This window comes from Gobio gobio, assembly GCF_949357685.1.
Source record: "Gobio gobio genome assembly, chromosome: 18".
Lineage (NCBI taxonomy): Eukaryota > Metazoa > Chordata > Actinopteri > Cypriniformes > Gobionidae > Gobio > Gobio gobio.
Genome location: NC_137111.1, coordinates 13,229,066 through 13,250,386, shown reverse-complemented (window position 1 = coordinate 13,250,386; position 21,321 = coordinate 13,229,066). Strand labels below are relative to the sequence as shown.

The following is a 21,321-nucleotide window of genomic DNA, read 5'->3' as shown; positions in this document are numbered from 1 at the left end:
TAATCACCTGAATTTTTTTAGTTTTAGTCGACTATATACCATACGATTTTAGTCGACTAAATCTACAGTAGATTTAGTCTCCTAAAATCTAATGAGTTTAGTTAAATTGTAATGCATTAATTGAGCATTTAAGCATTACAAAACGGACTGTTATATGAATATAGTTATGTCAAAACTTAAATTTTTGACCGTTTTGACCATTCAAACTCAATTCAAGCTCAATTCACTTTTTTGTTTGTTTTTTAAAAACATATAGTTTTATAATTTTGTATTTCTGTTTTAGTTAGTATATCAGGTTAAGCTAAAGCTTCAAAAAAGTTTAAGTTTATTAATTTTTTTATTTCAAGTAATGAAGGTTTTTTAATGGTTTTGGTTAACTATTATAACCCTGATACTTTATTGAATAATATGTGTCAAATAATGTTCTTAGTCTTTCCACCTGACTATGCATTAAATGGGAATGAAATAACCAAAAACGTATATATAATGCGTGACTTTTAATCATAAACAAGCTCGAAATACACATTGACTTTTATTTTGAAATGTCTGCCCCTTACTATTGCAGTTGCAGCCTGCTCTTTCAAGTTCAGATGAGGGAGATAAAATATGCATTACAACCATCTAAAACATCGGAAAGTAAACATTGTCATTATTCATCAGCATTAGTTCATAAACAATTACCTGGTATAAATGTGCGCTATTCATTGATTGAACTGAAATGTGCACATCAATTACAAAGTCAGTCATGAATGGATCTCTTCACCAGTCCCTAACCGTCCCCCCCTAACATTTTGTCTCATTTTTATTCGTTGACGAAAATGACAGTAGATTTTCGTCATAGTTTTTGTCATCCAAAACTGTTTTTTATTTAGTAATCGTCTTGTTTTCGTCAGTGAAAAAAGGTTGTTGACTACAATTACGATGGAAATTATTCGTCAACGAAATTAACATAGTAATTAGTAATATGCACCTATAGGTGGGTGCACAACACACGTACACTCTGCTTATTACACATACAGGGACGGGCAGCAGCACACAAACATTTTTAAATATTAAAAATAAAAGGATTCTGGAGAAGCGTTCAGTATTTCCGCCATTTAAATCGCGAATCCGCCATGGCTCGAGCGCAACTGCTGTTTAAAGGGAATGGGAGATGAGACTCTGACTCTCTGTTTTTTCGGTAGTTAAACTATCAAAAGTGGATTCGGACAATTCTAAGTGCACCTGCGCCATGCGATTCAGACCATGTGCTCAGATCATTAAAATAGGGCCCTGTATGTTCAAGGCAAACATACATATTTGATTTTTCATGAGCTTTAAATATCACTGCCAGGGTCACACTAGCTTCCGAAATGAATATTATGTGAGCTGTTCGTAGGGCATAAGTCATAAACTTGCGACTTGTGAGACCCTATGCTTATGAATGATGCACAGCTGAGTCACTATTCTGATTGACCTATCTATAAGGAGATCTATTTTTATGCTTTATTTCTCTTTTAACCTCATCTTGAGCATGAACTATGACAGTCATCATTCACATCGTACTTGCCTGAAGCCTCTTTAGGTGATAACTACGAGCAGCTCTGGAAGGCTGCACAAGCAACGTCTCACGCATTTGCCTTGCCTTTATCTATTTTTTGGTGTCAGTTCTATGCCTGAAACAGAGTCTATTTTTGACCATATGGTCGTCACTGAGATGCTGCTGTGGAATGCAGATGTGTTGACAATGTGTGCTTTGTACGTGCTGTGTGACAGAGATGTTTCGATGTTTCTCCCAGTGTGAGGTATTTTTCTCTGCTCCGCTCTTAGTTTTGTCCGCAATTATGTCTCGGGAACTCTCGCCACAGGTCACAAAAGCACTCCCCCTGGGTCCTACTGTTAACCCAATAAATCCTACAGTATCATAATTGATATGCACATTTCTAAGGCCCCTAAATTATCAACATGAGCAAAACTTTACAAAAAAAAACCCACTGTGGCCGGTAACGCTGTCAAATCACTAGCCAATTTGGTAGGTTACTCTGCGTAGATTTAGCGCAAATACTCAACTCGTGAGTCATCATGATATATTAAATACAGTGCATATCTGGCTTACTTGAACATACACGTCACTACGCAACAAATAATGGCGCACTTGTTAATTTGCATTGAAGCAATAGCAAAGATTAAGGAAACAATAATGTGGTGGTTTTTTTTTGGTTCTGCTTGGTGTTTGATGTTATTTGTACTATATTGATCTGTCCACTTAAAATACATTTTTGGTGAAAAGGATGAGGATGAAAAAGGAATGGAGGAGATGGTGGATGACGGTTTTTGTTTGAATAAGAATGTATGAAATGGAAATTTTATAACAAATAAATATATATTATATCATCTGTGACGTAGTTAATCTGGTTTATTTTTCAGATTTCTTTCTTTTCTTTTTTCTTTTTGGATAGTAGAAGTTCTGAATGGCCAGTAAATTAAACATTTAGTAGCCAAATTGGCCGGTGAGTGAAAAAGTAATTTTAAACCCATCGGAATGCGCAAGCCATCAGGGCCGGGCTGAAGCGGGTAACCGAACGTGGCAGGGGGGCTCAACAGCGCCCCCTTAAGTGGGGTCTGAAAACTAGATCTATATATCAAACACACTTGCACCTACATGTATGAAACTCGGTACACATATAGAGCTCATCAGGCCAAACAACTTTTGTGCTTATGCGTCAGCCCAACAGGAAGTGAGCTATTATGGGTTGTTTGGACAACGCATGCTCTGGAATGTAATATACTCCTCCTAGGCCATTATTCTGATCAGTGCCAAACTCGGTCAGCATGAAATAAACATAATGACGATGCTAAATTGTGAGCAGATTTTTGATATCTCGAACGGTTTGGCCGTGGGGAAGAAACAAATTTATGACAAGAAAAGGGAAACAGAAATTGTGTTATAACTTCGGCAAACATTGACTGATTTGGATGAAACTTCAGCTGTGTGTTCGGTGTAAGAGGCCGATCACAAGGATAAGACTTTTGTGAGTCAAAGTTATAGCGCCACCAACTAGCAGCAGGAAGTGTGTCACTTTCAAAATATTTTTGAATCACCATCTTATTTTCACCAGATGTACTTCAAACTTCATCAGTATAATGTCAAAACATAGCAGATATAGACATATGAATGGATTCCTGAAATTGTAAATAAATTGTAAATAAATTTCAATGAGTCAAAGTTTAATAATCTTTTTGGGTATTTTTGAGACTCTTAGCATGCTTGAAATTGCTTGAAACTCAACACACACATCAGAGATGTCAGTTAGTAGATTAGAGGGGCTCCGTAGCGCCACCTTTTGCAAAAGTGGGGGGTTAGTTTTATCTACAGTCACCAAACTCGTTATATATATTATTCTCTTCGAGCCGGACAACTTTCTAATTTACAATCATTAGCTCCTACCAACAGGAAGTCAGATATTTTGGTTTGAATCTGGATTTTCAGAAATATCTGCCTCTGAGTTTTTACGTTCTCCTCTTAGGAGATGCATGGAATCGACACCAAACTCAGTCAACATGAAACAAAGACAATGAAGATGCTATATTGCGAACGATTATAGGATATCTCAAATGGTGTTGCTATGGCGAGGGATTAAATAAGGACAAAAAAGGGAAACAGAAATTGTCTCATATCTTGTAAAATCATTGTTTTATTTAAATTAAATTAAGATTGTATGTTCGGTAATTGAACCTGGATACATTTTAAATCAGTATATTATTTTTCAGATCAATATATTTATGTATTTAAAATATTTATTGTCAATCTTAGTTGCTCTTTGTGTGTGCCCTCTCCTCTATCAACAAAAGGTGACAGTTTTGTGTTATTTTTTTAAACTCTCTTTCTCTCTGCCTGTGTGTGTGTGTGTGTGTGTGTGTGTGTGTGCTTATGTGATTTCTGAGGACATATATTTGTATAATGGCATAGGTATTACACTGGTATTACAACGTAATCATGGTTTATGAGGACATTCCATGTGTCCACATAATAAAAATAGCTTTAAAAACATACTAAACAATGTTTTATTAAAAATGTAAAAATGCAGAATGTTTTCTGTGATGGGTAGGTTTAGGAGTATTGTGTGTGTGTGTGTGTGTGTGTGTGCGTGTGTGTGTGTGTGTGTGTGTGTGTGTGTGTGTGTGTGTGTGTGTGTGTGTGTGTGTGTGTGTGTGTGTGTGTGTGTGTGTGTGTGTGTGTGTGTGTGTGTGTGTTGGTTTTGGTGTATTACAAGGACATTTCACCAGTTTACACACCAGCATTATAAGGACATTTGGGATTATAAGGACCTAGGACATGTCCTTGTAATTCAAACAGCGTGAAATCATCTCTATGAACCTCAGGAACATCCTCCTGCTTTTTTATTGAATGTCCCTTTAAGTAGGTATACCAGTTTTCTGGTGTGTTTGTGTGTATCTCATCACTCCGCCTATCGGCGGGATCTGCCACTGCTAGCGTACACACATTTACACGATAATGGGCGTTGACGGTTTGAAAATGGCGCGCGGTTGTCTGATTGGTTAAAGACGCGCAGGCGCATTATTGAGATCCTACCGGAGTGTGACCGTCATCGCGGCCCTGTCAAACAGCAGCCTAGTAGGTAAGTACATTACGTTTATATGTTTTATATAGTGATTCATATAAATTAGTCATATCTATGTGTTTGTCTGCACTTAGTTTTCGGTTGGCAGACTTTAATATATATATTTACACAGTCGAGCGCGAGTCTCATCATGGTAATGTTAACGTGACCCCGGAAACTGAATAACGCATGTATTTATTAATGAAAAGTTATAATTATTAAGAATAAGTATTAACAATTATTAATAATCTTCCCATCATTGAGGAATTCAGCTGTTTATAAAGCCTCAGATTGCCTTGAATGTGCGTTGTGACAGGATTAAATGAGCTTTATAATCATTACATATTCAAATGCATTTAAAAGCAAAAATAAATCTCATCAGGTAAAGTTAAAGTATTCTGAATGTCTGCAAATGTTAATTCGACATCTTTTGATGAAATTGTGACCGAGTATAATTATTGTAATGCAAATCTTCCCTAAAATAATCTTTGGGCAGCTTTACACTCCATTAGTCTACATTTTAAACATATTTAATAATCCAAAAGTTATGTAATAAAGTTATGTCATGTAATATTTAATGTCTGACTTTTTACTTGAACCTAGGTTAAATATAGAATTGATCTTTCTAATTATTAATATATTGACTGTTACAGTACAATTTAACCTGTCAAATTTAGCATATTAACTTAAGATAATAATTAAACACGTTTAAGGCTGGAATATCAGAATAAAAAAACAAAAAGGAATAAAAGAATATTATCTTTACTACATTTTTTGTTTTGTTGGCATAATAAAGTAATATATGGATTAAAAGTGAAAAGTGAAAATTGATATGGACTCATTTAGAGGTACTTTCAAGCCTGCTCATGTAAAATAAGCTGTCATGTGAAACAGGAAATTAATTGTACTTATTTATAATCATCGGTCAGTCTTAATAATACAGCAGCACATAGAATAGCATTATGTTTTACTCATAATGGTGCTGATGAATTAGAAATCTTGTGCATTCAAAGAAAATAGGTTACTTTTGCATTGCGAAATAAGGTGGATAGACACTGTATGGATGTGTATCATATTAGATTTATGTATTTGCTAATATTTTTATGCTGTTTTTTTATTCTGTTTAAAATACTATGCCTTTAATTCTGCAGCCAGATGAAATGGACGACGCAGACCTAAGACCACATTAACTCCAGACCTGACGAGCCACACCTCGAGCAGCCGTATATCCACAGATTTAAAGGTACACCACATACATCTGTCCTGTTTTATAATGTCAGAGGACAACACAATAGTGCATTTGAAGACATGTACCATCACACGTATGTGATGAGAGCGTTCAGAGCGTCACGTGATAAACTGCCAAAGGACAAGGAGGGCTGTGCGATATATCACGATCTTAGATTGTGAACTATTATATCCACGTTCTGCCTTGTAGAGAGATCGTTGCACTTCTGGAACCTCCGTCCCAACATACTGTCCAACATGATGCACGTTCACATAGGGCTGGACGATTAATCGAAAAGTAATCGACTAATTTAGAACCTCTAACCGACGTAATTTTGCCATTTCGGTTTTAGTCACGTGACTCTGCCCCGTCAGTCACATCAAGTGCAGTTTGCAGGCACACGGAAAGATGCAGGAGCAGTTATCTTTGTTTATAGATGCTCAGTATTACTATGGTAATTGCATGTTTTACACAGTTTATACAGGGAAGTTAATCGCCGCTCTTATATGCGCTGATACACACACACAGACGGCGCGAGTGCCCCGAAGCCAGATCACTTTCACTTGCGTCCTCACAAGCTTGTCATTTGTATTTGTTTTAAGCCCTGCCAGTTTGAACACTGAAGCGTTTTTAGACCATCAGATGCGTATTATGTTGAACTAACGCCTGATATATTGTGATACACGAACACTGAGACAGAAGCTCACACATCCCGTGAAGATCGCGCGCAGAGAGCAGCAGAAACGCAGTGTCAACGCCGTCCCGTGATTCATCACTAAAGTAGCTTAGATACCGTTATGGCATAGATTTGTCTACCTTTTGAAGTAAGTACAAACCACAGCTTCATAATTAATAATACGGTATGACTAATTCACACACACAATCACTGTCTCATTAATGCATTAAGATAAATGTAATGTAGGCCTATAGTGTTAATTTATCTGTATCTGGTGTACAACAAGCAGAAATCTGCCCCACAGACAATAACTGCTGAAAGTCAACCGTTTCCTTCAAGTATTTTAAAATCACAAAGAAATGCACTTTCATTAGAAAAAAAATGTCCCACCTTTAATAGTAGAAAATATTTACAGTACAAACCTTATCAGTGAACTATAAGGGCAAAAAAGGAAAGCAAAAAAAAAAGAAGAGCAAAATAATCGTTCGTTAATCGTAATCGAGGTAAAATGTTAATTTCATCGAGATTTTTATTTTTGGTCAAATCGTTACAGCCCTACGTTCACACATGTTTTGCAGCGCAGCGATAGAGTGGCATCGCAATCTTCGCCATCATGAAAGCTTATGTTTGCATGCGTTTTAAAGCCTTGCCAGATAAACTTTATATTTACACGCTGATCTAACATACACTTTTCTGAGCGTGTACACTTAAGGCGACGTTCACACTACGAGCCTTGGTGCTCTATAGACCCATTTCACATTTCCAGGTTTCTCCGAGCGGAAGTCATCATAGTTGGGTTAAATATTATAGCTGTGAATGAATACATTAAATATTTTTTTGTGTGCCGATTTACTCAAATAGCAAAAGAAAAACGCCACAATGGTGATTTCACAACTTTCAAAAAGAGGGAAAAAATAGAGTGAGTATCATATTAGATTTGTGTATTTGCAAATATTTGTATGCTTTTTTTTATTCTGTTTAAAATACTATGCCTTTAATTCTGCAGCCAGATGAAATGGACGACGCAGACCTAAGACCACATTAACTCCAGACCTGACGAGCCACACCTCGAGCAGCCGTATATCCACAGATTTAAAGGTACACCACATACATCTGTCCTGTTTTATAATGTCAGAGTACAACACAATAGTGCATTTGAAGACATGTACCATCACACGTATGTGATGAGATGTTAAGATGTTAATTTAAAATTAAGATGTTAATTTTCACCATCACTCCCATAGACGCTGTATTAGTAACACCCTCACAGTAGCGGTAACTTGTTTTTGTCATTTTATGCAAAAGCAATAAAATACAAAGTATTAGTGTTATAAATGTATATATATTTTTAAAAATGAAATTACAAAAAACGTTGCAGGATTTACGATATTGATGACCGTTGAAACGCGTCATCACAGTCTGTGCTCAGATCAGATTTTTTAGTACAGCTATTCACATTGTTGTTTTAAATGTAGCCAATATCAGATTCCAGTGCCAATAATTAGGGGTGTAACGATTCACTCGTTTTCTCGATGCATCGATTACAAATCGATCTTGAAACATGTATTTTTGAATCGTGCTGCGTCATCCACACCTTCACAGCTCGCCTTCACAGACACACACTGTTTTCTTTACCGCCTTCACTGGATTGGGCTTGCTCTCTGTCCGTCGCTCATTGATACGTGTTAGAGCAGCCCACGTTCTCCTCAGGACGGCCACTGCCATCACATGAGCAGATGACAGCTCTCTGTACGTAGCTCATTGACACGTGTCATGCTGCGTTCACACCAAACGCGAATAGAGCGTCAATGAATGCATTCGCGCGTCCGCAGCGAATTGGACGCGCGTAGAAATCGAGAGCTGGATGCGAAATTGACGCGCGTTCAAGGCACTCATAAAATATGAAATATGTCATAAAAAACCACTCTGCCTCTTTTCATTTTCATTAAAAATATATATTAAGCATTAATAGCCACACAAATGTGGTCCAGGCGACTCCTACATTATCTTCACTGCATGTATATTTAAATATCCTTAAAATAAAAAGTTATGAAACTTCTCTTTGCCCTCAGTCAAAACGATTTGGCAGACAACAAATTATAGATTCATGACACCAAAGATCGCCCGTTAGATCTACACAAGATGCACCACTACAGGACATCAGAGCCAGCGGCAGACGGCAGAAGGACTGGCGGAGGAAAGGCTGCCTTCGCCAGGGTTATGAGCGCTGAGCGCCCGGTGATCGCCTGGATCTCACAATTCCAAAAACACAAGATTTTTTTTTTAAATAGGCGCTCTCTTTATAAATAAACCACAGATTTGAGCTTTAAACAACTACATTGTCACCTGAAAAAGTCTTAAAACTAAATTTTGTGACACAATAGTAGTATTTTTAAATTATGCAGGGTTTCTCATCACATCACTTTACCACATGACCGCAGCGAGCAGGCTCCTGATTGGTTAACGTGCCGCGAATTGATGCCAAAGTTCAAATTTTTCAACTGGGGCGTCAGATGCGAATTCGCTTCAAACGCTTGAATGCACAAAAGCACCATTCGCGTGTAACGCGCAAGCAGATACAGATCACAAGAGCAGATGACAGCTCTCTGTCGAGACAGGAATAGTTCTGAGTCAAACCGCTCAAGCCATTGTCAACTGCAAAGTCATCACTGCGGTCACTACTGTTGAAATAAAACGCTTTCATTGCGTGAAAACATCACTGTTATTTTATATAAAATATAAGCTGTGCGTTTTGTCCATCAATCAGATAAAGTGGCCTCTGATAATAGCAACAGTAGACACCGGCGCACTCTTTCACAATCATCAGAAGGAGAATGACCCGTATAAAGAGAACAAAGAGGGCTTTTCTGTCCCGTGAAGAAAAGTTAGTTTAGGATTAGTTAGAAAAGGGCATGATATTTTGAGTTTTAGCAGATCTTGTTCTTTTCTTGCTCCGTTTTCCTTATTTGTAATATCCGTAAAACAAGCCTTGTTCATATTTTCAAAATAAGGTTGATACAATCCACACCCTGTTTGCCAGAAGCAAGTTCACAACAGGTATTGTGTCGTTTTGTAAGATACATTAGTGTTTAAGCCAGATGAATTTTTAATATTATGTTTATTTATTGTACATCTGAAAAGTATAAAGTTGATAGAGATTTGATGTAGAGTCAAGCGCTGTGTGAACCTGAAAACACACTGCATTGTGAGGACAGACAGGTTTACTAGGACACTGTAGTGTATTAGTTATAGAGGAAACACTGGGACATGAGTGTGTGAACCTGAAAACACACTGCATTGTGAGGACAGACAGGTTTACTAGGACACTGTAGTGTATTAGTTAAATAGGAAACACACGACATGAGTGTGTGAACCTGAAAACACACTGCATTGTGAGGACAGACAGGTTTACTAGGACACTGTAGTGTATTAGTTATAGAGGAAACACTGGGACATGAGTGTGTGAACCTGAAAACACACTGCATTGTGAGGACAGACAGGTTTACTAGGACACTGTAGTGTATTAGTTATAGAGGAAACACTGGGACATGAGTGTGTGAAACTGAAAACACACTGCATTGTGAGGACAGACAGGTTTACTAGGACACTGTAGTGTATTAGTTATAGAGGAAACACTGGGACATGAGTGTGTGAAACTGAAAACACACTGCATTGTGAGGACAGACAGGTTTACTAGGACACTGTAGTGTATTAGTTATAGAGGAAACACTGGGGCATGAGTGTGTGAACCTGAAAACACACTGCATTGTGAGGACAGACCGGTTTACTAGGACACTGTAGTGTATTAGTTATAGAGGAAACACTGGGGCATGAGTGTGTGAACCTGAAAACACACTGCATTATGAGGACAGACAGGTTTACTAGGACACTGTAGTGTATTAGTTATAGAGGAAACACTGGGGCATGAGTGTGTGAACCTGAAAACACACTGCATTGTGAGGACAGACAGGTTTACTAGGACACTGTAGTGTATTAGTTATAGAGGAAACACTGGGACATGAGTGTGTGAAACTGAAAACACACTGCATTGTGAGGACAGACAGGTTTACTAGGACACTGTAGTGTATTAGTTATAGAGGAAACACTGGGACATGAGTGTGTGAACCTGAAAACACACTCAGGGTTTTTCCTGGGTCAAAAATGGTCTTCGGTGGTGGCTGACAGACATGGTCATCCATACACACACACACACACATGCGCACGCACAGTAAAAAAGTTCCCTACCCACGTGATCTGCAAGTGCAATACTGACAAAACATTTTAAATAAATTCAAAGAAAATATGTAATTTTTGCTTCTCTTATTTTGATACCTTGATGTGTTTTTGTTCCTCATTTTTACACTATTTACTGATAGTTGTTTTGGTATAAAATCATATCAATATTAAAAAGTAGTATTAAAAAATGAACAAATAGCCTAATTTTCTGCTATATACAATTTCATAAAATTATCAGCTAGCTAACCACAACTTTGTTCTGGGTTCACTCCAGTCTAAACTAAATGATTTTAGGCTATTTATTTTACTACACATTGTCCAAATAAATAAGCTGAAAGACTGTGGATGATTAAAGCTAATTCTTACTATCCACTCTTGCTAAAGTGGGTAAGCACACTTGTGTTCTCATTTCAAGTGTTCTGAGTAAATGATTCAACTGATTCGTGAGTTCAGTGTTGGACTGATCCGTTCTAACCAGTCGTTAAAATGATTCGGTTCAAAGGAGTCATAATGTGGCGAATCGGACATTGGCTGACGCGCTGTGTGTGAATCCCTTCTGTTAGAACATCGCGAAAGATTTGTCAACACACAGAAAACACTTCATAACCGGATAGGATTTGTTTCACGTTTATTGAAAGTATGGTTTATGTCAGCTGGTCAGAGAATCAGTCAATGTTTTTTGAGCGCATTTCACACCCAGCGGTAATTAAAGGAAAACATCGTCTGATAGCGCCACGTGCAACATGGATTCGGTCTTCCGACCTTTTGATTTTGATTAACGTAATATGTGAAATATTAGAAAGCTAAGAATGCTTATTTTGAAGACAGAGAGCGTGCGAGCGGGGGAGGAGCTCTCTGGTCGTTCTCTGTGACACTCAGTTAACGCAAGGGCAGCGGTCATCTGTTCTACATCACTCCTAAATCACAATAACTCATCAAATAAGGCTTTGGCGGGACAACAATTTGTTTTGGCGGCCGCCAAAAAATTTTCAATGTAGGAAAAACCCTGACACTGCATTGTGAGGACAGACAGGTTTACTAGGACACTGTAGTGTATTAGTTATAGAGGAAACACTGGGACATGAGTGTGTGAACCTGAAAACACACTGCATTGTGAGGACAGACAGGTTTACTAGGACACTGTAGTGTATTAGTTATAGAGGAAACACTGGGACATGAGTGTGTGAACCTGAAAACACACTGCATTGTGAGGACAGACAGGTTTACTAGGACACTGTAGTGTATTAGTTATAGAGGAAACACTGGGACATGAGTGTGTGAACCTGAAAACACACTGCATTGTGAGGACAGACAGGTTTACTAGGACACTGTAGTGTATTAGTTATAGAGGGAACAGAATGCCTTCAGAGTAACCCATGTTTATTCAGTTTGTTTCCAAAAACTACATGTCTAGGTTTAGTCTTATTTTGCAGCTTCTTGAGCTCCAGCGAGTGTCTTACAGCCGTGTTTCTTTTCATCCTCTCCTTTACAGATGAACACAGATGTTGCCTCCACTGAGATATTTACACCCTGTTTGCCAGAAGCAAGTTCACAACAGGTATTGTGTCGTTTTGTAAGATACATTAGTGTTTAAGCCAGTTTGTTTTTTAATATTTTATTTTGTACAGTATCTGAGCACTGGACTTTTGGTTAAATTTTGCAATTAATCCGCAAATCACATGTTCTGAACTGTGGGTCATTTATCAACAGTGCGTAGAAAAGGTTCTATATTTTGTCCTACGAATGAAATTTAAAATGGGCCTAAGTACAATAAAATCTGTATTTATCAAACATGCGCACCACAGTTCTTACGCACATGAGTAAGCACTCAATGTTGATAAATCCCACATGTGCAATTCTTGTTCACGGTCATAAGCATTCGGAAACGCCTCCAATCAACCATATATGGGGACAACACTCCCTTTAAAAATCACGTGATTGTGTTTTTTCCTCACTGCAATTGTGGCGAAGAAGAGGAACTTCACAAACACAGAAGGAGTTGCGCAACGACGTTTAACAACAACAAATTTGCATCATAAATGATTTGCATGTTAACAGAATGAAACCCTTTTCTATTTACATCATCAAATTCGATAGCATGAAAGCCCCATTTTATTCCAGCTTTTTGAGGATTTCGGTAAGGGAACTGGATGTAGGTTGGGTCCAAGGAAATAAATTACATTTGTCACAGCTGTCTTTTATAGGGTTTGACAAAAATTACACATCTTGTTTACACCTACAAAAATGAGACATTGAGTGTTTTATAATTAAAGGAAACAGGACATATGTGATCTGCTTAATGCAAACTGTCTTAAATGCTTTTTATGTGTAGTGTCGCTGTTCTAGCACTAGATTCTCAGCGTAAGCGTGCTCAGAGATGTGCTTATATTTACACACATTTCTACGTCCAAGTTCAAGTTGTTAGATCCCACACTTTGCGTGAAACTGTTCTTTTACGCACTCACTACGCACAGATCTGTGTGTACGCACCATTGATAAATGAGGGCCCTGGTCTGTGCGATCACAGATTACTGCAGGGTGACTATGACAGATGATTGTCAAACCCAGTTTGAATGGAGTGATTGGATAACATTATACTGTAGAAAAAAATTGTCTATTCTTATGATTCCTGAAATGTAATAAAATGTAATAATTTATTTAAATGTTACACATCAATCTTTTTATTTTTATCTGACTGTCAGCTAATAAATGTGTGCTGATGGTTCGAGTACTGTTGTTTGACATCGGGCAGCTCATGATCCGGTGTTTTCAGCTGTGTTCACAGTAAATGAGCTGTTCTGAGATGCTGTATCATGAGCTGCACGTGTGTAAATAAACTCAGCACTGCGTAGGGCTGGCCGATAAAACGATAACGATATGTATCACGATAGACACGTAACCGATATCAATAAAAATGCGTTCGATAAAACGTTCGATAATTTTTTTTTCTTTGTCGGAAGAAACCAGAGGTTGAGAAGCAAGTTTGGTTGCATGAACAAAGGCACTCGCTCTCTGGTAACCTAGCAACGTAGGGCGTGACCCGCTAACAGCCAATCATGTAACAGTATCCTGTCTGGTTGCGCCATATCGTTGTCTCGTGTTGGACTCTTCTGTAACAGAACCGGCGGGGAGTGATAAGTGGAAAATGAGGGCCGCAGCGAGCGAGGAAATTGTTGATAAAACAGGAGAACAAGTCAGCTCGCTAGTATGGCAGTTTTTTAGATTTTATAAGTGTGAACATTTTTTAAATATTAAACATTTCACACTGCAATGCTTTCTTGTTTTTAGTGATGGAAGTGCTGAACATCGTGGGAACATCGACTGATATGAAGAAAAAGCAGAAGTGGCTGCTGTGATTGGGCATTTTGTTTCGTCTGACATGCATTAACTGTAGTTGATGTTTCAGATATCTTCATCTGTGGCAAGATAACCAAAATGTATTGTTGTTCACATTGACTGTTTTAAAGCTCTTCAAAATATTAAATTCAAAACATTAACATGGTTAAAACTTCTGACTTTATTTTAATAACTTGCTCAACTGCTTATTTGCCACCTCGCAGAAGCCTCTTTAATGAAGGGGAGGTATTGTTTCTTTAGAACCCGCGAGGATGTTTCAGTAAAACTTGCAAAGACGATCCGGAGGCAGTCATGCTTCTAATCCAACCACTGTAGCACTACTACAGTATCACTCTAATGGTTTGAATATTTCAAAGGGTTAATTCACCCAAAAATATAATTTACTCTCCCTCATGTCGTTCCAAACCCATAAGACTTTCATTCATCTTTAGCACACAAATGAAGATATGTTTTATGAAATCTGAGAGATTTCTGTCCTTCCATTGAAAGTCTGTTCAACCAAAACTCTGAGGCTTCAAAACGTTCATAAAGAGATGGTCAAATAAATCCATATGAATGGAGGGGGTTAATCCAGTCTTCTGATGAGACACCAGGGGTGTCTAAAGTCGGTCCTGGAGGGCCACTGTCCTGTCCTGCAGAGTACAGCTCCAACCCCTATCAAACACAGCTAAATCAGCTCATCAAGGCATACAGAAGCTTCCGGGCAGGAGTGTTGAGGCAAGATGGAGCTGAACTCTGCAGGACAGTGGCCCTCCAGGACCGAGTTTGGACACCCCTGCTCTGTGCTAAAGCAGCTGTAGCTGGTGTCATCTCCTCATTCTGACATTAAAGGCTTCACTTTCAGTCGAGCATGGTATGATCACTCTACATGACTCCCAGTGTAATCAACAAAGATTCCCAGACTGCACGTGTGGCAGCGGCAGAACGCATGCTTCATGACACTACACTCTGTGATGTTGATATGGGTGCAGTCTTCTCTTTTCTCTCTGTAAAGATTTGATAGTGCGCTGGTTATGTGACCCATTAGCTGGACATGTTTGTGATGGGGAGCACTATTACTACTGTCAGTGAGAGTAACCCAGCTGCTAACTCAGCAGTGAGTGACCCAAAACCTAGTCGTCATAGTGAAAACCACCCAACAAAAAGGACTGAACCCAGCATAGAGGTGCTGGTCATATATAATTAGAATATCATCAAAAAGTTTATTTATTTCACTAATTCCATTCAAAAAGTGAAACTTGTCTATTATATTCATTAATTACACACAGACTGATATATTTCAAATAAATCCCAAATTCAGTATCTCAGAAAATTTGAATATTACTTAAGACCAATACAAATCTCGGCCAACTGAAAAGTATGAACATGAAAAGTATGAGCATGTACAGCACTCAATGCTCATCTGGGGCTGGTTTTGCTTGAACTACTGCAGCGATGCGGCGTGGCATGGAGTCGATCAGTCTGGCACTGCTCAGGTGTTATGAGAGCCCAGGTTGCTCTGATAGTGGCCTTCAGCTCTTCTACATTGTTGGGTCTGGCATATCGCATCTTCCTCTTCACAATACCCCAGAGATGTTCTATGAGCTTAAGGTCAGGCGAGTTTGCTGGCCAATTAAGAACAGGGATACCATGGTTCTTAAACCAGGCACTGGTTGCTTTGGCACTGTGTGCTGGTCCCAGTCCTGCTGGAAAATGAAATCCGCATCTCCATAAAAGTTCGTCAGCAGCAGGAAGCATGAAGTGCTCTAAAACTTCCTGGTATACGGCTGCGTTGACCTTTGACCTCAGAAAACACAGTGGACCAACACCAGCAGATGACATGGCACACCAAAACATCACTGACTGTGGAAACTTTACACTGAACCTCAAGCAACGTGGATTGTGTGCCTCTCCTCTCTTCCTCCAGACTCTGGGACCCTGATTGACTTCATCAGAGAACATAACTTTGGCCACTCAGCAGCTCCAGTCCTTTTTGTCTTTAGCCCAGGCGAGACGCTTCTGACGCTGTCTGTTGCTCAAGAGTGCGACAGCTGAAACCCATGTCTTGCATACGTCTGGTTCTTGAAGCACTGACTCCAGCTGCAGTCCACTCTTTGTGAATCTCCCCCATATATTGAATGGGTTTTGTTTCACAATCCTCTCCAGGGTGCGGTTATCCCTATTGCTTGTACACTTTTTTCTACCACATCTTTTCCTTCCCTTCGCCTCTCTATTAATGAGCTTGGACACAGAGCTCTGTGAACAGCCAGCCTCTTTTGCAATGACCTTTTGTGTCTGGCCCTCCTTGTGTGTCAATGGTTGTCTTCTGGACATCTGTCAGGTCATCAGTCTTCCCCATGCTTGTGTCGCCTACAGAACTAGACTGAGAGACCATTTAAAGGCCTTTGCAGGTGTTCTGAGTTCATCAGCTGATTAGAGTGTGTCTTCAATATTCAACCTTTTCACAATATTCTAATTTTCTGAGATTCTGAATTTGGGATTTCTCTTAGTTGTCAGTTATAATCATCAACATTAAAAGAAATAAACATTTGAAATATATCAGTCTGTGTGTAATGAATGAATAAAATATACACGTTTCACTTTTTGAATGGAATTAGTGAAATAAATAAACTTTTTGATGATATTCTAATTATATGACCAGCACTTTATAATATAATCCAAACAATAAACCTTAAAGCTAAAGGTCTGTTTCGGTTTCATGGGTGATATCAGAGTACAAACCTTTCTGGCTTCGTTTTTGTGTAGTGATAATTCATGTCAAAGACATCTCACAGTCCCAGTAAACCCATCTGTCTTTGCAGTGCAGTGTGTAGTCATGTTTCGTTGTATATGCTAATGAACTGTGATGTCATTGTGACATCACATAGTCCTTGTAAACCCTTTGTCCTCATAATCCTGGTTTTTGTCTTCTAGGACACACGTCCTTGTAAGTCAGCAAAAAATCAGGGTGCCATGTATCATGTTTTATAAAGTTTAAATAAATAATAAAGTTTGTGTTTTGAACCCAGGATTTTTTTAAAGCATTTCCATTTTTATTTGAAAGCTCTAGCATTAAAGGAAGTCATAGTCCCCCTAAACCACCTTTTTTTCTGGTTTGAAGAAATTGTCCTTATAAGTCATGCTAACCTGTATGTGTGTGTGTGTGATGTGTGATGTGTAGGTTTAGGGGTAATGTAGGGGAATAGAATGTACAGTTTGTACAGTATAAAAACCATTACACCTATGGAATGTCCTCATAATGTAGTTGCACCAACGTGTGTGTGTGTGTGTGTGTGTGTGGATGTGTGTGTATGTGTGTGTGTGTTTGTGTGTGTGTGAAAAAAGCAGTGTAAATGTGCAAATGCCGGCAGCATTTAAATAGAGTTTTAAATAGAGATATAACCTGCCTCTCTCTCTGTCTTTTTGCCTTCTGTTCTCTCTCTGTGTGTGTGTTAGAGGATAACCGACGGGCCGGGCAGGGTTCGGACAGATATTTAGAAATAATGTTCGGGTTCGGGCCGGGCTCGGTCACGTCAGCGCGATAAGGCATTGAGCATTTGAAATTTAAAACAGCTTATTATGTAGGTAGCTAATGGGCCTGTTTTACTTGATGCAAATGTATGTTTTCTGTGATGGGTAGGTTTAGGGGTGGTGTAGAGGGATAGAATGTACAGTTTGTACAGTATAAAACCCATTAAGTCTATGGAATGTCCACTGCCTGTCCTTCCCCTCCCCCTGTGTGTGTGTGTGTGTGTGGGGGGGGGGGGTCTCTCTCTCACTCTCTGTGTGTGTGTGTGTGTGTGTGTGTGTGTGTGTGTGTGTGTGTGTGTGTGTGTGTGTGTGTGTGTGTGTGTGTGTGTGTCTTTCTCTCTTGATGATGATAATTTAACCCTTTCATATAGGCTATCACAAATAACTATCACTTCAAATAAAAAACATCATGTGATGTGTTTGCCAAGATCACATATGATGCATATGTCTTTAAATTAATGATTTACTGATATAATATAAATTTGTTTAGTGTAAATTTCACATGATTTTATAAAAGTGGCTGTGTATAATAAACTTCCATAAAATGTAGACACACATCTTACTCTTACCTGACACTGATATTAAATTAATCTTTGCTGTTTCTGTGATTTGGCTCCATTTATTTATTTTGTAATTTTTTTTATTTTTATTGGACCACCCATATGGAAATGAAAGCATGCTTTATGGTGCATAAGATTGGTGCACAAACGGTAGCTAAGGTAGGTCAAAAACACATGAAGAGAAGTGTTAGGATAATACAACAGCAGCATTCGAACAGTATTCTGAACTCATTACAATTTGACCTTTGTCATCATCTGACATGAAATTAATTTAAATTTAATTGATCTCATAGATATGGCTGTTGTGGTTTGTGGTCATGGCAGCACCAACTGCTGCAGTTAATGTGGTGAATTCAGATGACTTTGACATAGTCCTTTTATGTTTTCCCATTTTAAATGCCTATTGCCTGCCGTGCACAGTTAAGCTGATGCCACCGGCGTGGCGGTGTCACCGGCTTGGGCCCGTCATCGCTGTGATTGTTTCAGAGCAGCTTCACAGTGTTAACAGGAAAATAATGCAACAGAATTTGATTCGGCCGCTCAGCCGCTCTGGAGAAAACAGTGATGTCATCCAGCTCATTTCAGTTCTCATATAGTGTCACTGCAGGCAGATCAATAATATAGTTGAATATTAACTGTCCCCAACTAAGCAAGCCAAAAGCAACAGAGGCAATGGTGGCAAGGAACCAAAACTCCATCAGGTGACAGAATGAAGAAAAACTTGGGAGAAACCAGGCTGTATTGCATTTGAAATGCCCTCTCACCCCATTACAGCCCAATCCATCAGGTTAATGGTATTTTGTATGGGTGGTTCCTCTGGTGGCCAAATATGTATGGTTTAATTTAACAGAATAACTTTTTTGTGCCTTTTTGGGGGTTTTGCAGCCACTATGCCACTATGCCTGTAAATTCAACTTTGCTTCTGATGTCCACTCTGAATTAGCATAAAAGCATGCTAAGGCAGTAGGACATACTGTATCGAGATTCATGACACATCAGTATCAGTGACTAGAGATGAGATGGGTCATAGTCACAGCTTTTGCTGCCAATATAAAATTAAGTAACATTGTGAAAATTGTGATAATTGTTATTCACTTTGCAACTAATTTACTTTTCTTCTTTTTTTATTGAACATTGGTGTATTTTATCATATTGCAGGTACTGTTGTTTTACTGTTGTTTCAATGTCAATGTCAAGCTTTTGATTTTGTGTGAATGGTTTCCCAGTTTAGATTGTGAATGGTTAAAATGTCTCCACGATCTGCCTTAGAAGAGAGGTGATAGTATTGTGCTTCAGTGCATTCTATCAGTTGCAGTTTTGGTATTTTAGATCTGTGCAGCAGAGTGACAGCAGCCTAATAAACCCATTGTTGTTGGTCATTAATGTTAATCAAACAACATAATGCAGAGAGAAAATCATCACTCACTGCTTTTGACTGAATAACTTCAGTAGCTTTAATAATCAGTGTATATTTAATTCATACAGGGAAGTCTATATAGTGTTTTATTTTTCCATTTGTTTATTACATTTCTAAATTGAATGCTATTGTTACAGTAAATACACCTACTGTTGCTGAAAATATGCACTGTTTATTTACATCTGTACAGTATCTTATATTGAATTATATCTTTGTTATTATTTATAATAACTAGGGGTGTAACGATACACCAAAGCCACAGTTCGGTTCGTATCACGGTTTTGGAGCCTCGGTTCGGTTCTGTTTGCTGTGGGGCAGGGTTCATGGCAGGGCACCAGCATTAATAACACTAGATTCTCTTTTTTTAACTTAATAATAACAACAACAACAACAACAACAACAATAATTTGACTCATTAACTTTATTTGTATAACTTTATAAATTGGCTTCATGTTTTCTTTAGAACAGTTAGCATACCTGAGTAAACTAAAATGAAATAAATGCCTCCACTGTAGACTAGTCAGAAATAAACTGGTTTATCTACAAATTTTACTATACATTTAAAATGTTAAATTAAGGTCTAAGTCCTTCATCAAAAACAACCTCATGTCATATATATAGGGTCTAGGTATATATATATCTCTTCAGGTCATTGACCAGGTCCTGCCGTGTAGTTCTGGGCTGATCCCTCACCTTCCTAATGATCATTGATGCCCCACAAGGTGAGATCTTGCATTGTGCCCCAGACCGAGGGAGATTGACCGTCATCTTGAACTTCTTCCATTTTCTAATAATTGCGCCAACAGTTGTTGCCTTCTCACCTAGCTGCTTGCCTATTGTCCTGTAGCCCACCCCAGCCTTGTGCAGGTCTACAATTTTATCCCTGATGTCCTTACACAGCTTGCTGGTCTTGGCCATTATGGAGAGGTTGGAGTCTGTTTGATTGAGTGTGTGGACAGGTGTCTTTTATACAGGTAACGAGTTCAAACAGGTGCAGTTAATACAGGTAATGAGTGGAGAACAGGAACAGGAACAGGAACAGGAGAACAGGTCTGTGAGAGCCGGAATTCTTACTGGTTGGTGGGTGATCAAATACTTGTATCATGCAATAAAATGCAAATTAATTATTTAAAAATAATACAATGTGATTTTCTGGATTTTTGTTTTAGATTCCGTCTCTCACAGTTGAAGTGTACCTATGACATCCTGTTTATGGGGTCATCTACAATACTTACATTGTTTCAGTACCTGTTTTCCCCCTCTGTCTGAATGCTCTGTTTTAGTTTTGGTTTCTTTAAAACGCACCTTCCAAAAAGCTTAGAGTGTGTGTTGGAAATGTAACTTACCATATGTGGCAAGTGTCCGCTCCGGAGGCTTCCTGAGGCACTGTAAACACTACTGTAACTACACATTAAATGCACCAGGAGAGAATAAGTGGTGAGAAGTGGTAAGTGGTCATTTACCAATGAATATTTTACAATGACTGATGAATGAACTGAGACATCATTAAATCAAGTCATTAAATCATGTAAATCAAGGCCATAATACATTCTCATAAATGACATTTGCTATGCTGTTGATTAGTAAACAGTTCAAATATATAAAAAAAATGTTTTAAAGGCAACGAACAGTAAGTACTTAAAGAAATAGAAGAATATGAAGAGGGGTGCACATAAGTCATGCGCATACAAATTGTGCTGGGTAAATAAATTCAGACCATTAATTTGCGTACCAAC

The 21,321-nt window shown here is 38.5% G+C and overlaps 1 protein-coding gene and 1 long non-coding RNA gene across 4 annotated transcripts in view; both read left to right on the top strand.

The window, feature by feature from the left end:
• Positions 1-21,321, top strand: part of LOC307142376 (CUB and sushi domain-containing protein 1) — a 787,545-nt gene that overhangs the window by 313,110 nt on the left and 453,114 nt on the right. The window lies entirely within an intron of this gene.
• On the top strand, positions 4,163-14,242 carry LOC307142378. Of its 2 annotated transcripts, XR_013818462.1 has the most exons (4): positions 4,163-5,844; positions 7,512-7,603; positions 12,234-12,299; positions 14,030-14,242. It is a non-coding gene; the product is annotated as an uncharacterized lncRNA (long non-coding RNA). The 2 variants fall into 2 exon arrangements; XR_013818463.1 differs by having other exon boundaries at positions 4,241-7,603; positions 14,030-14,236.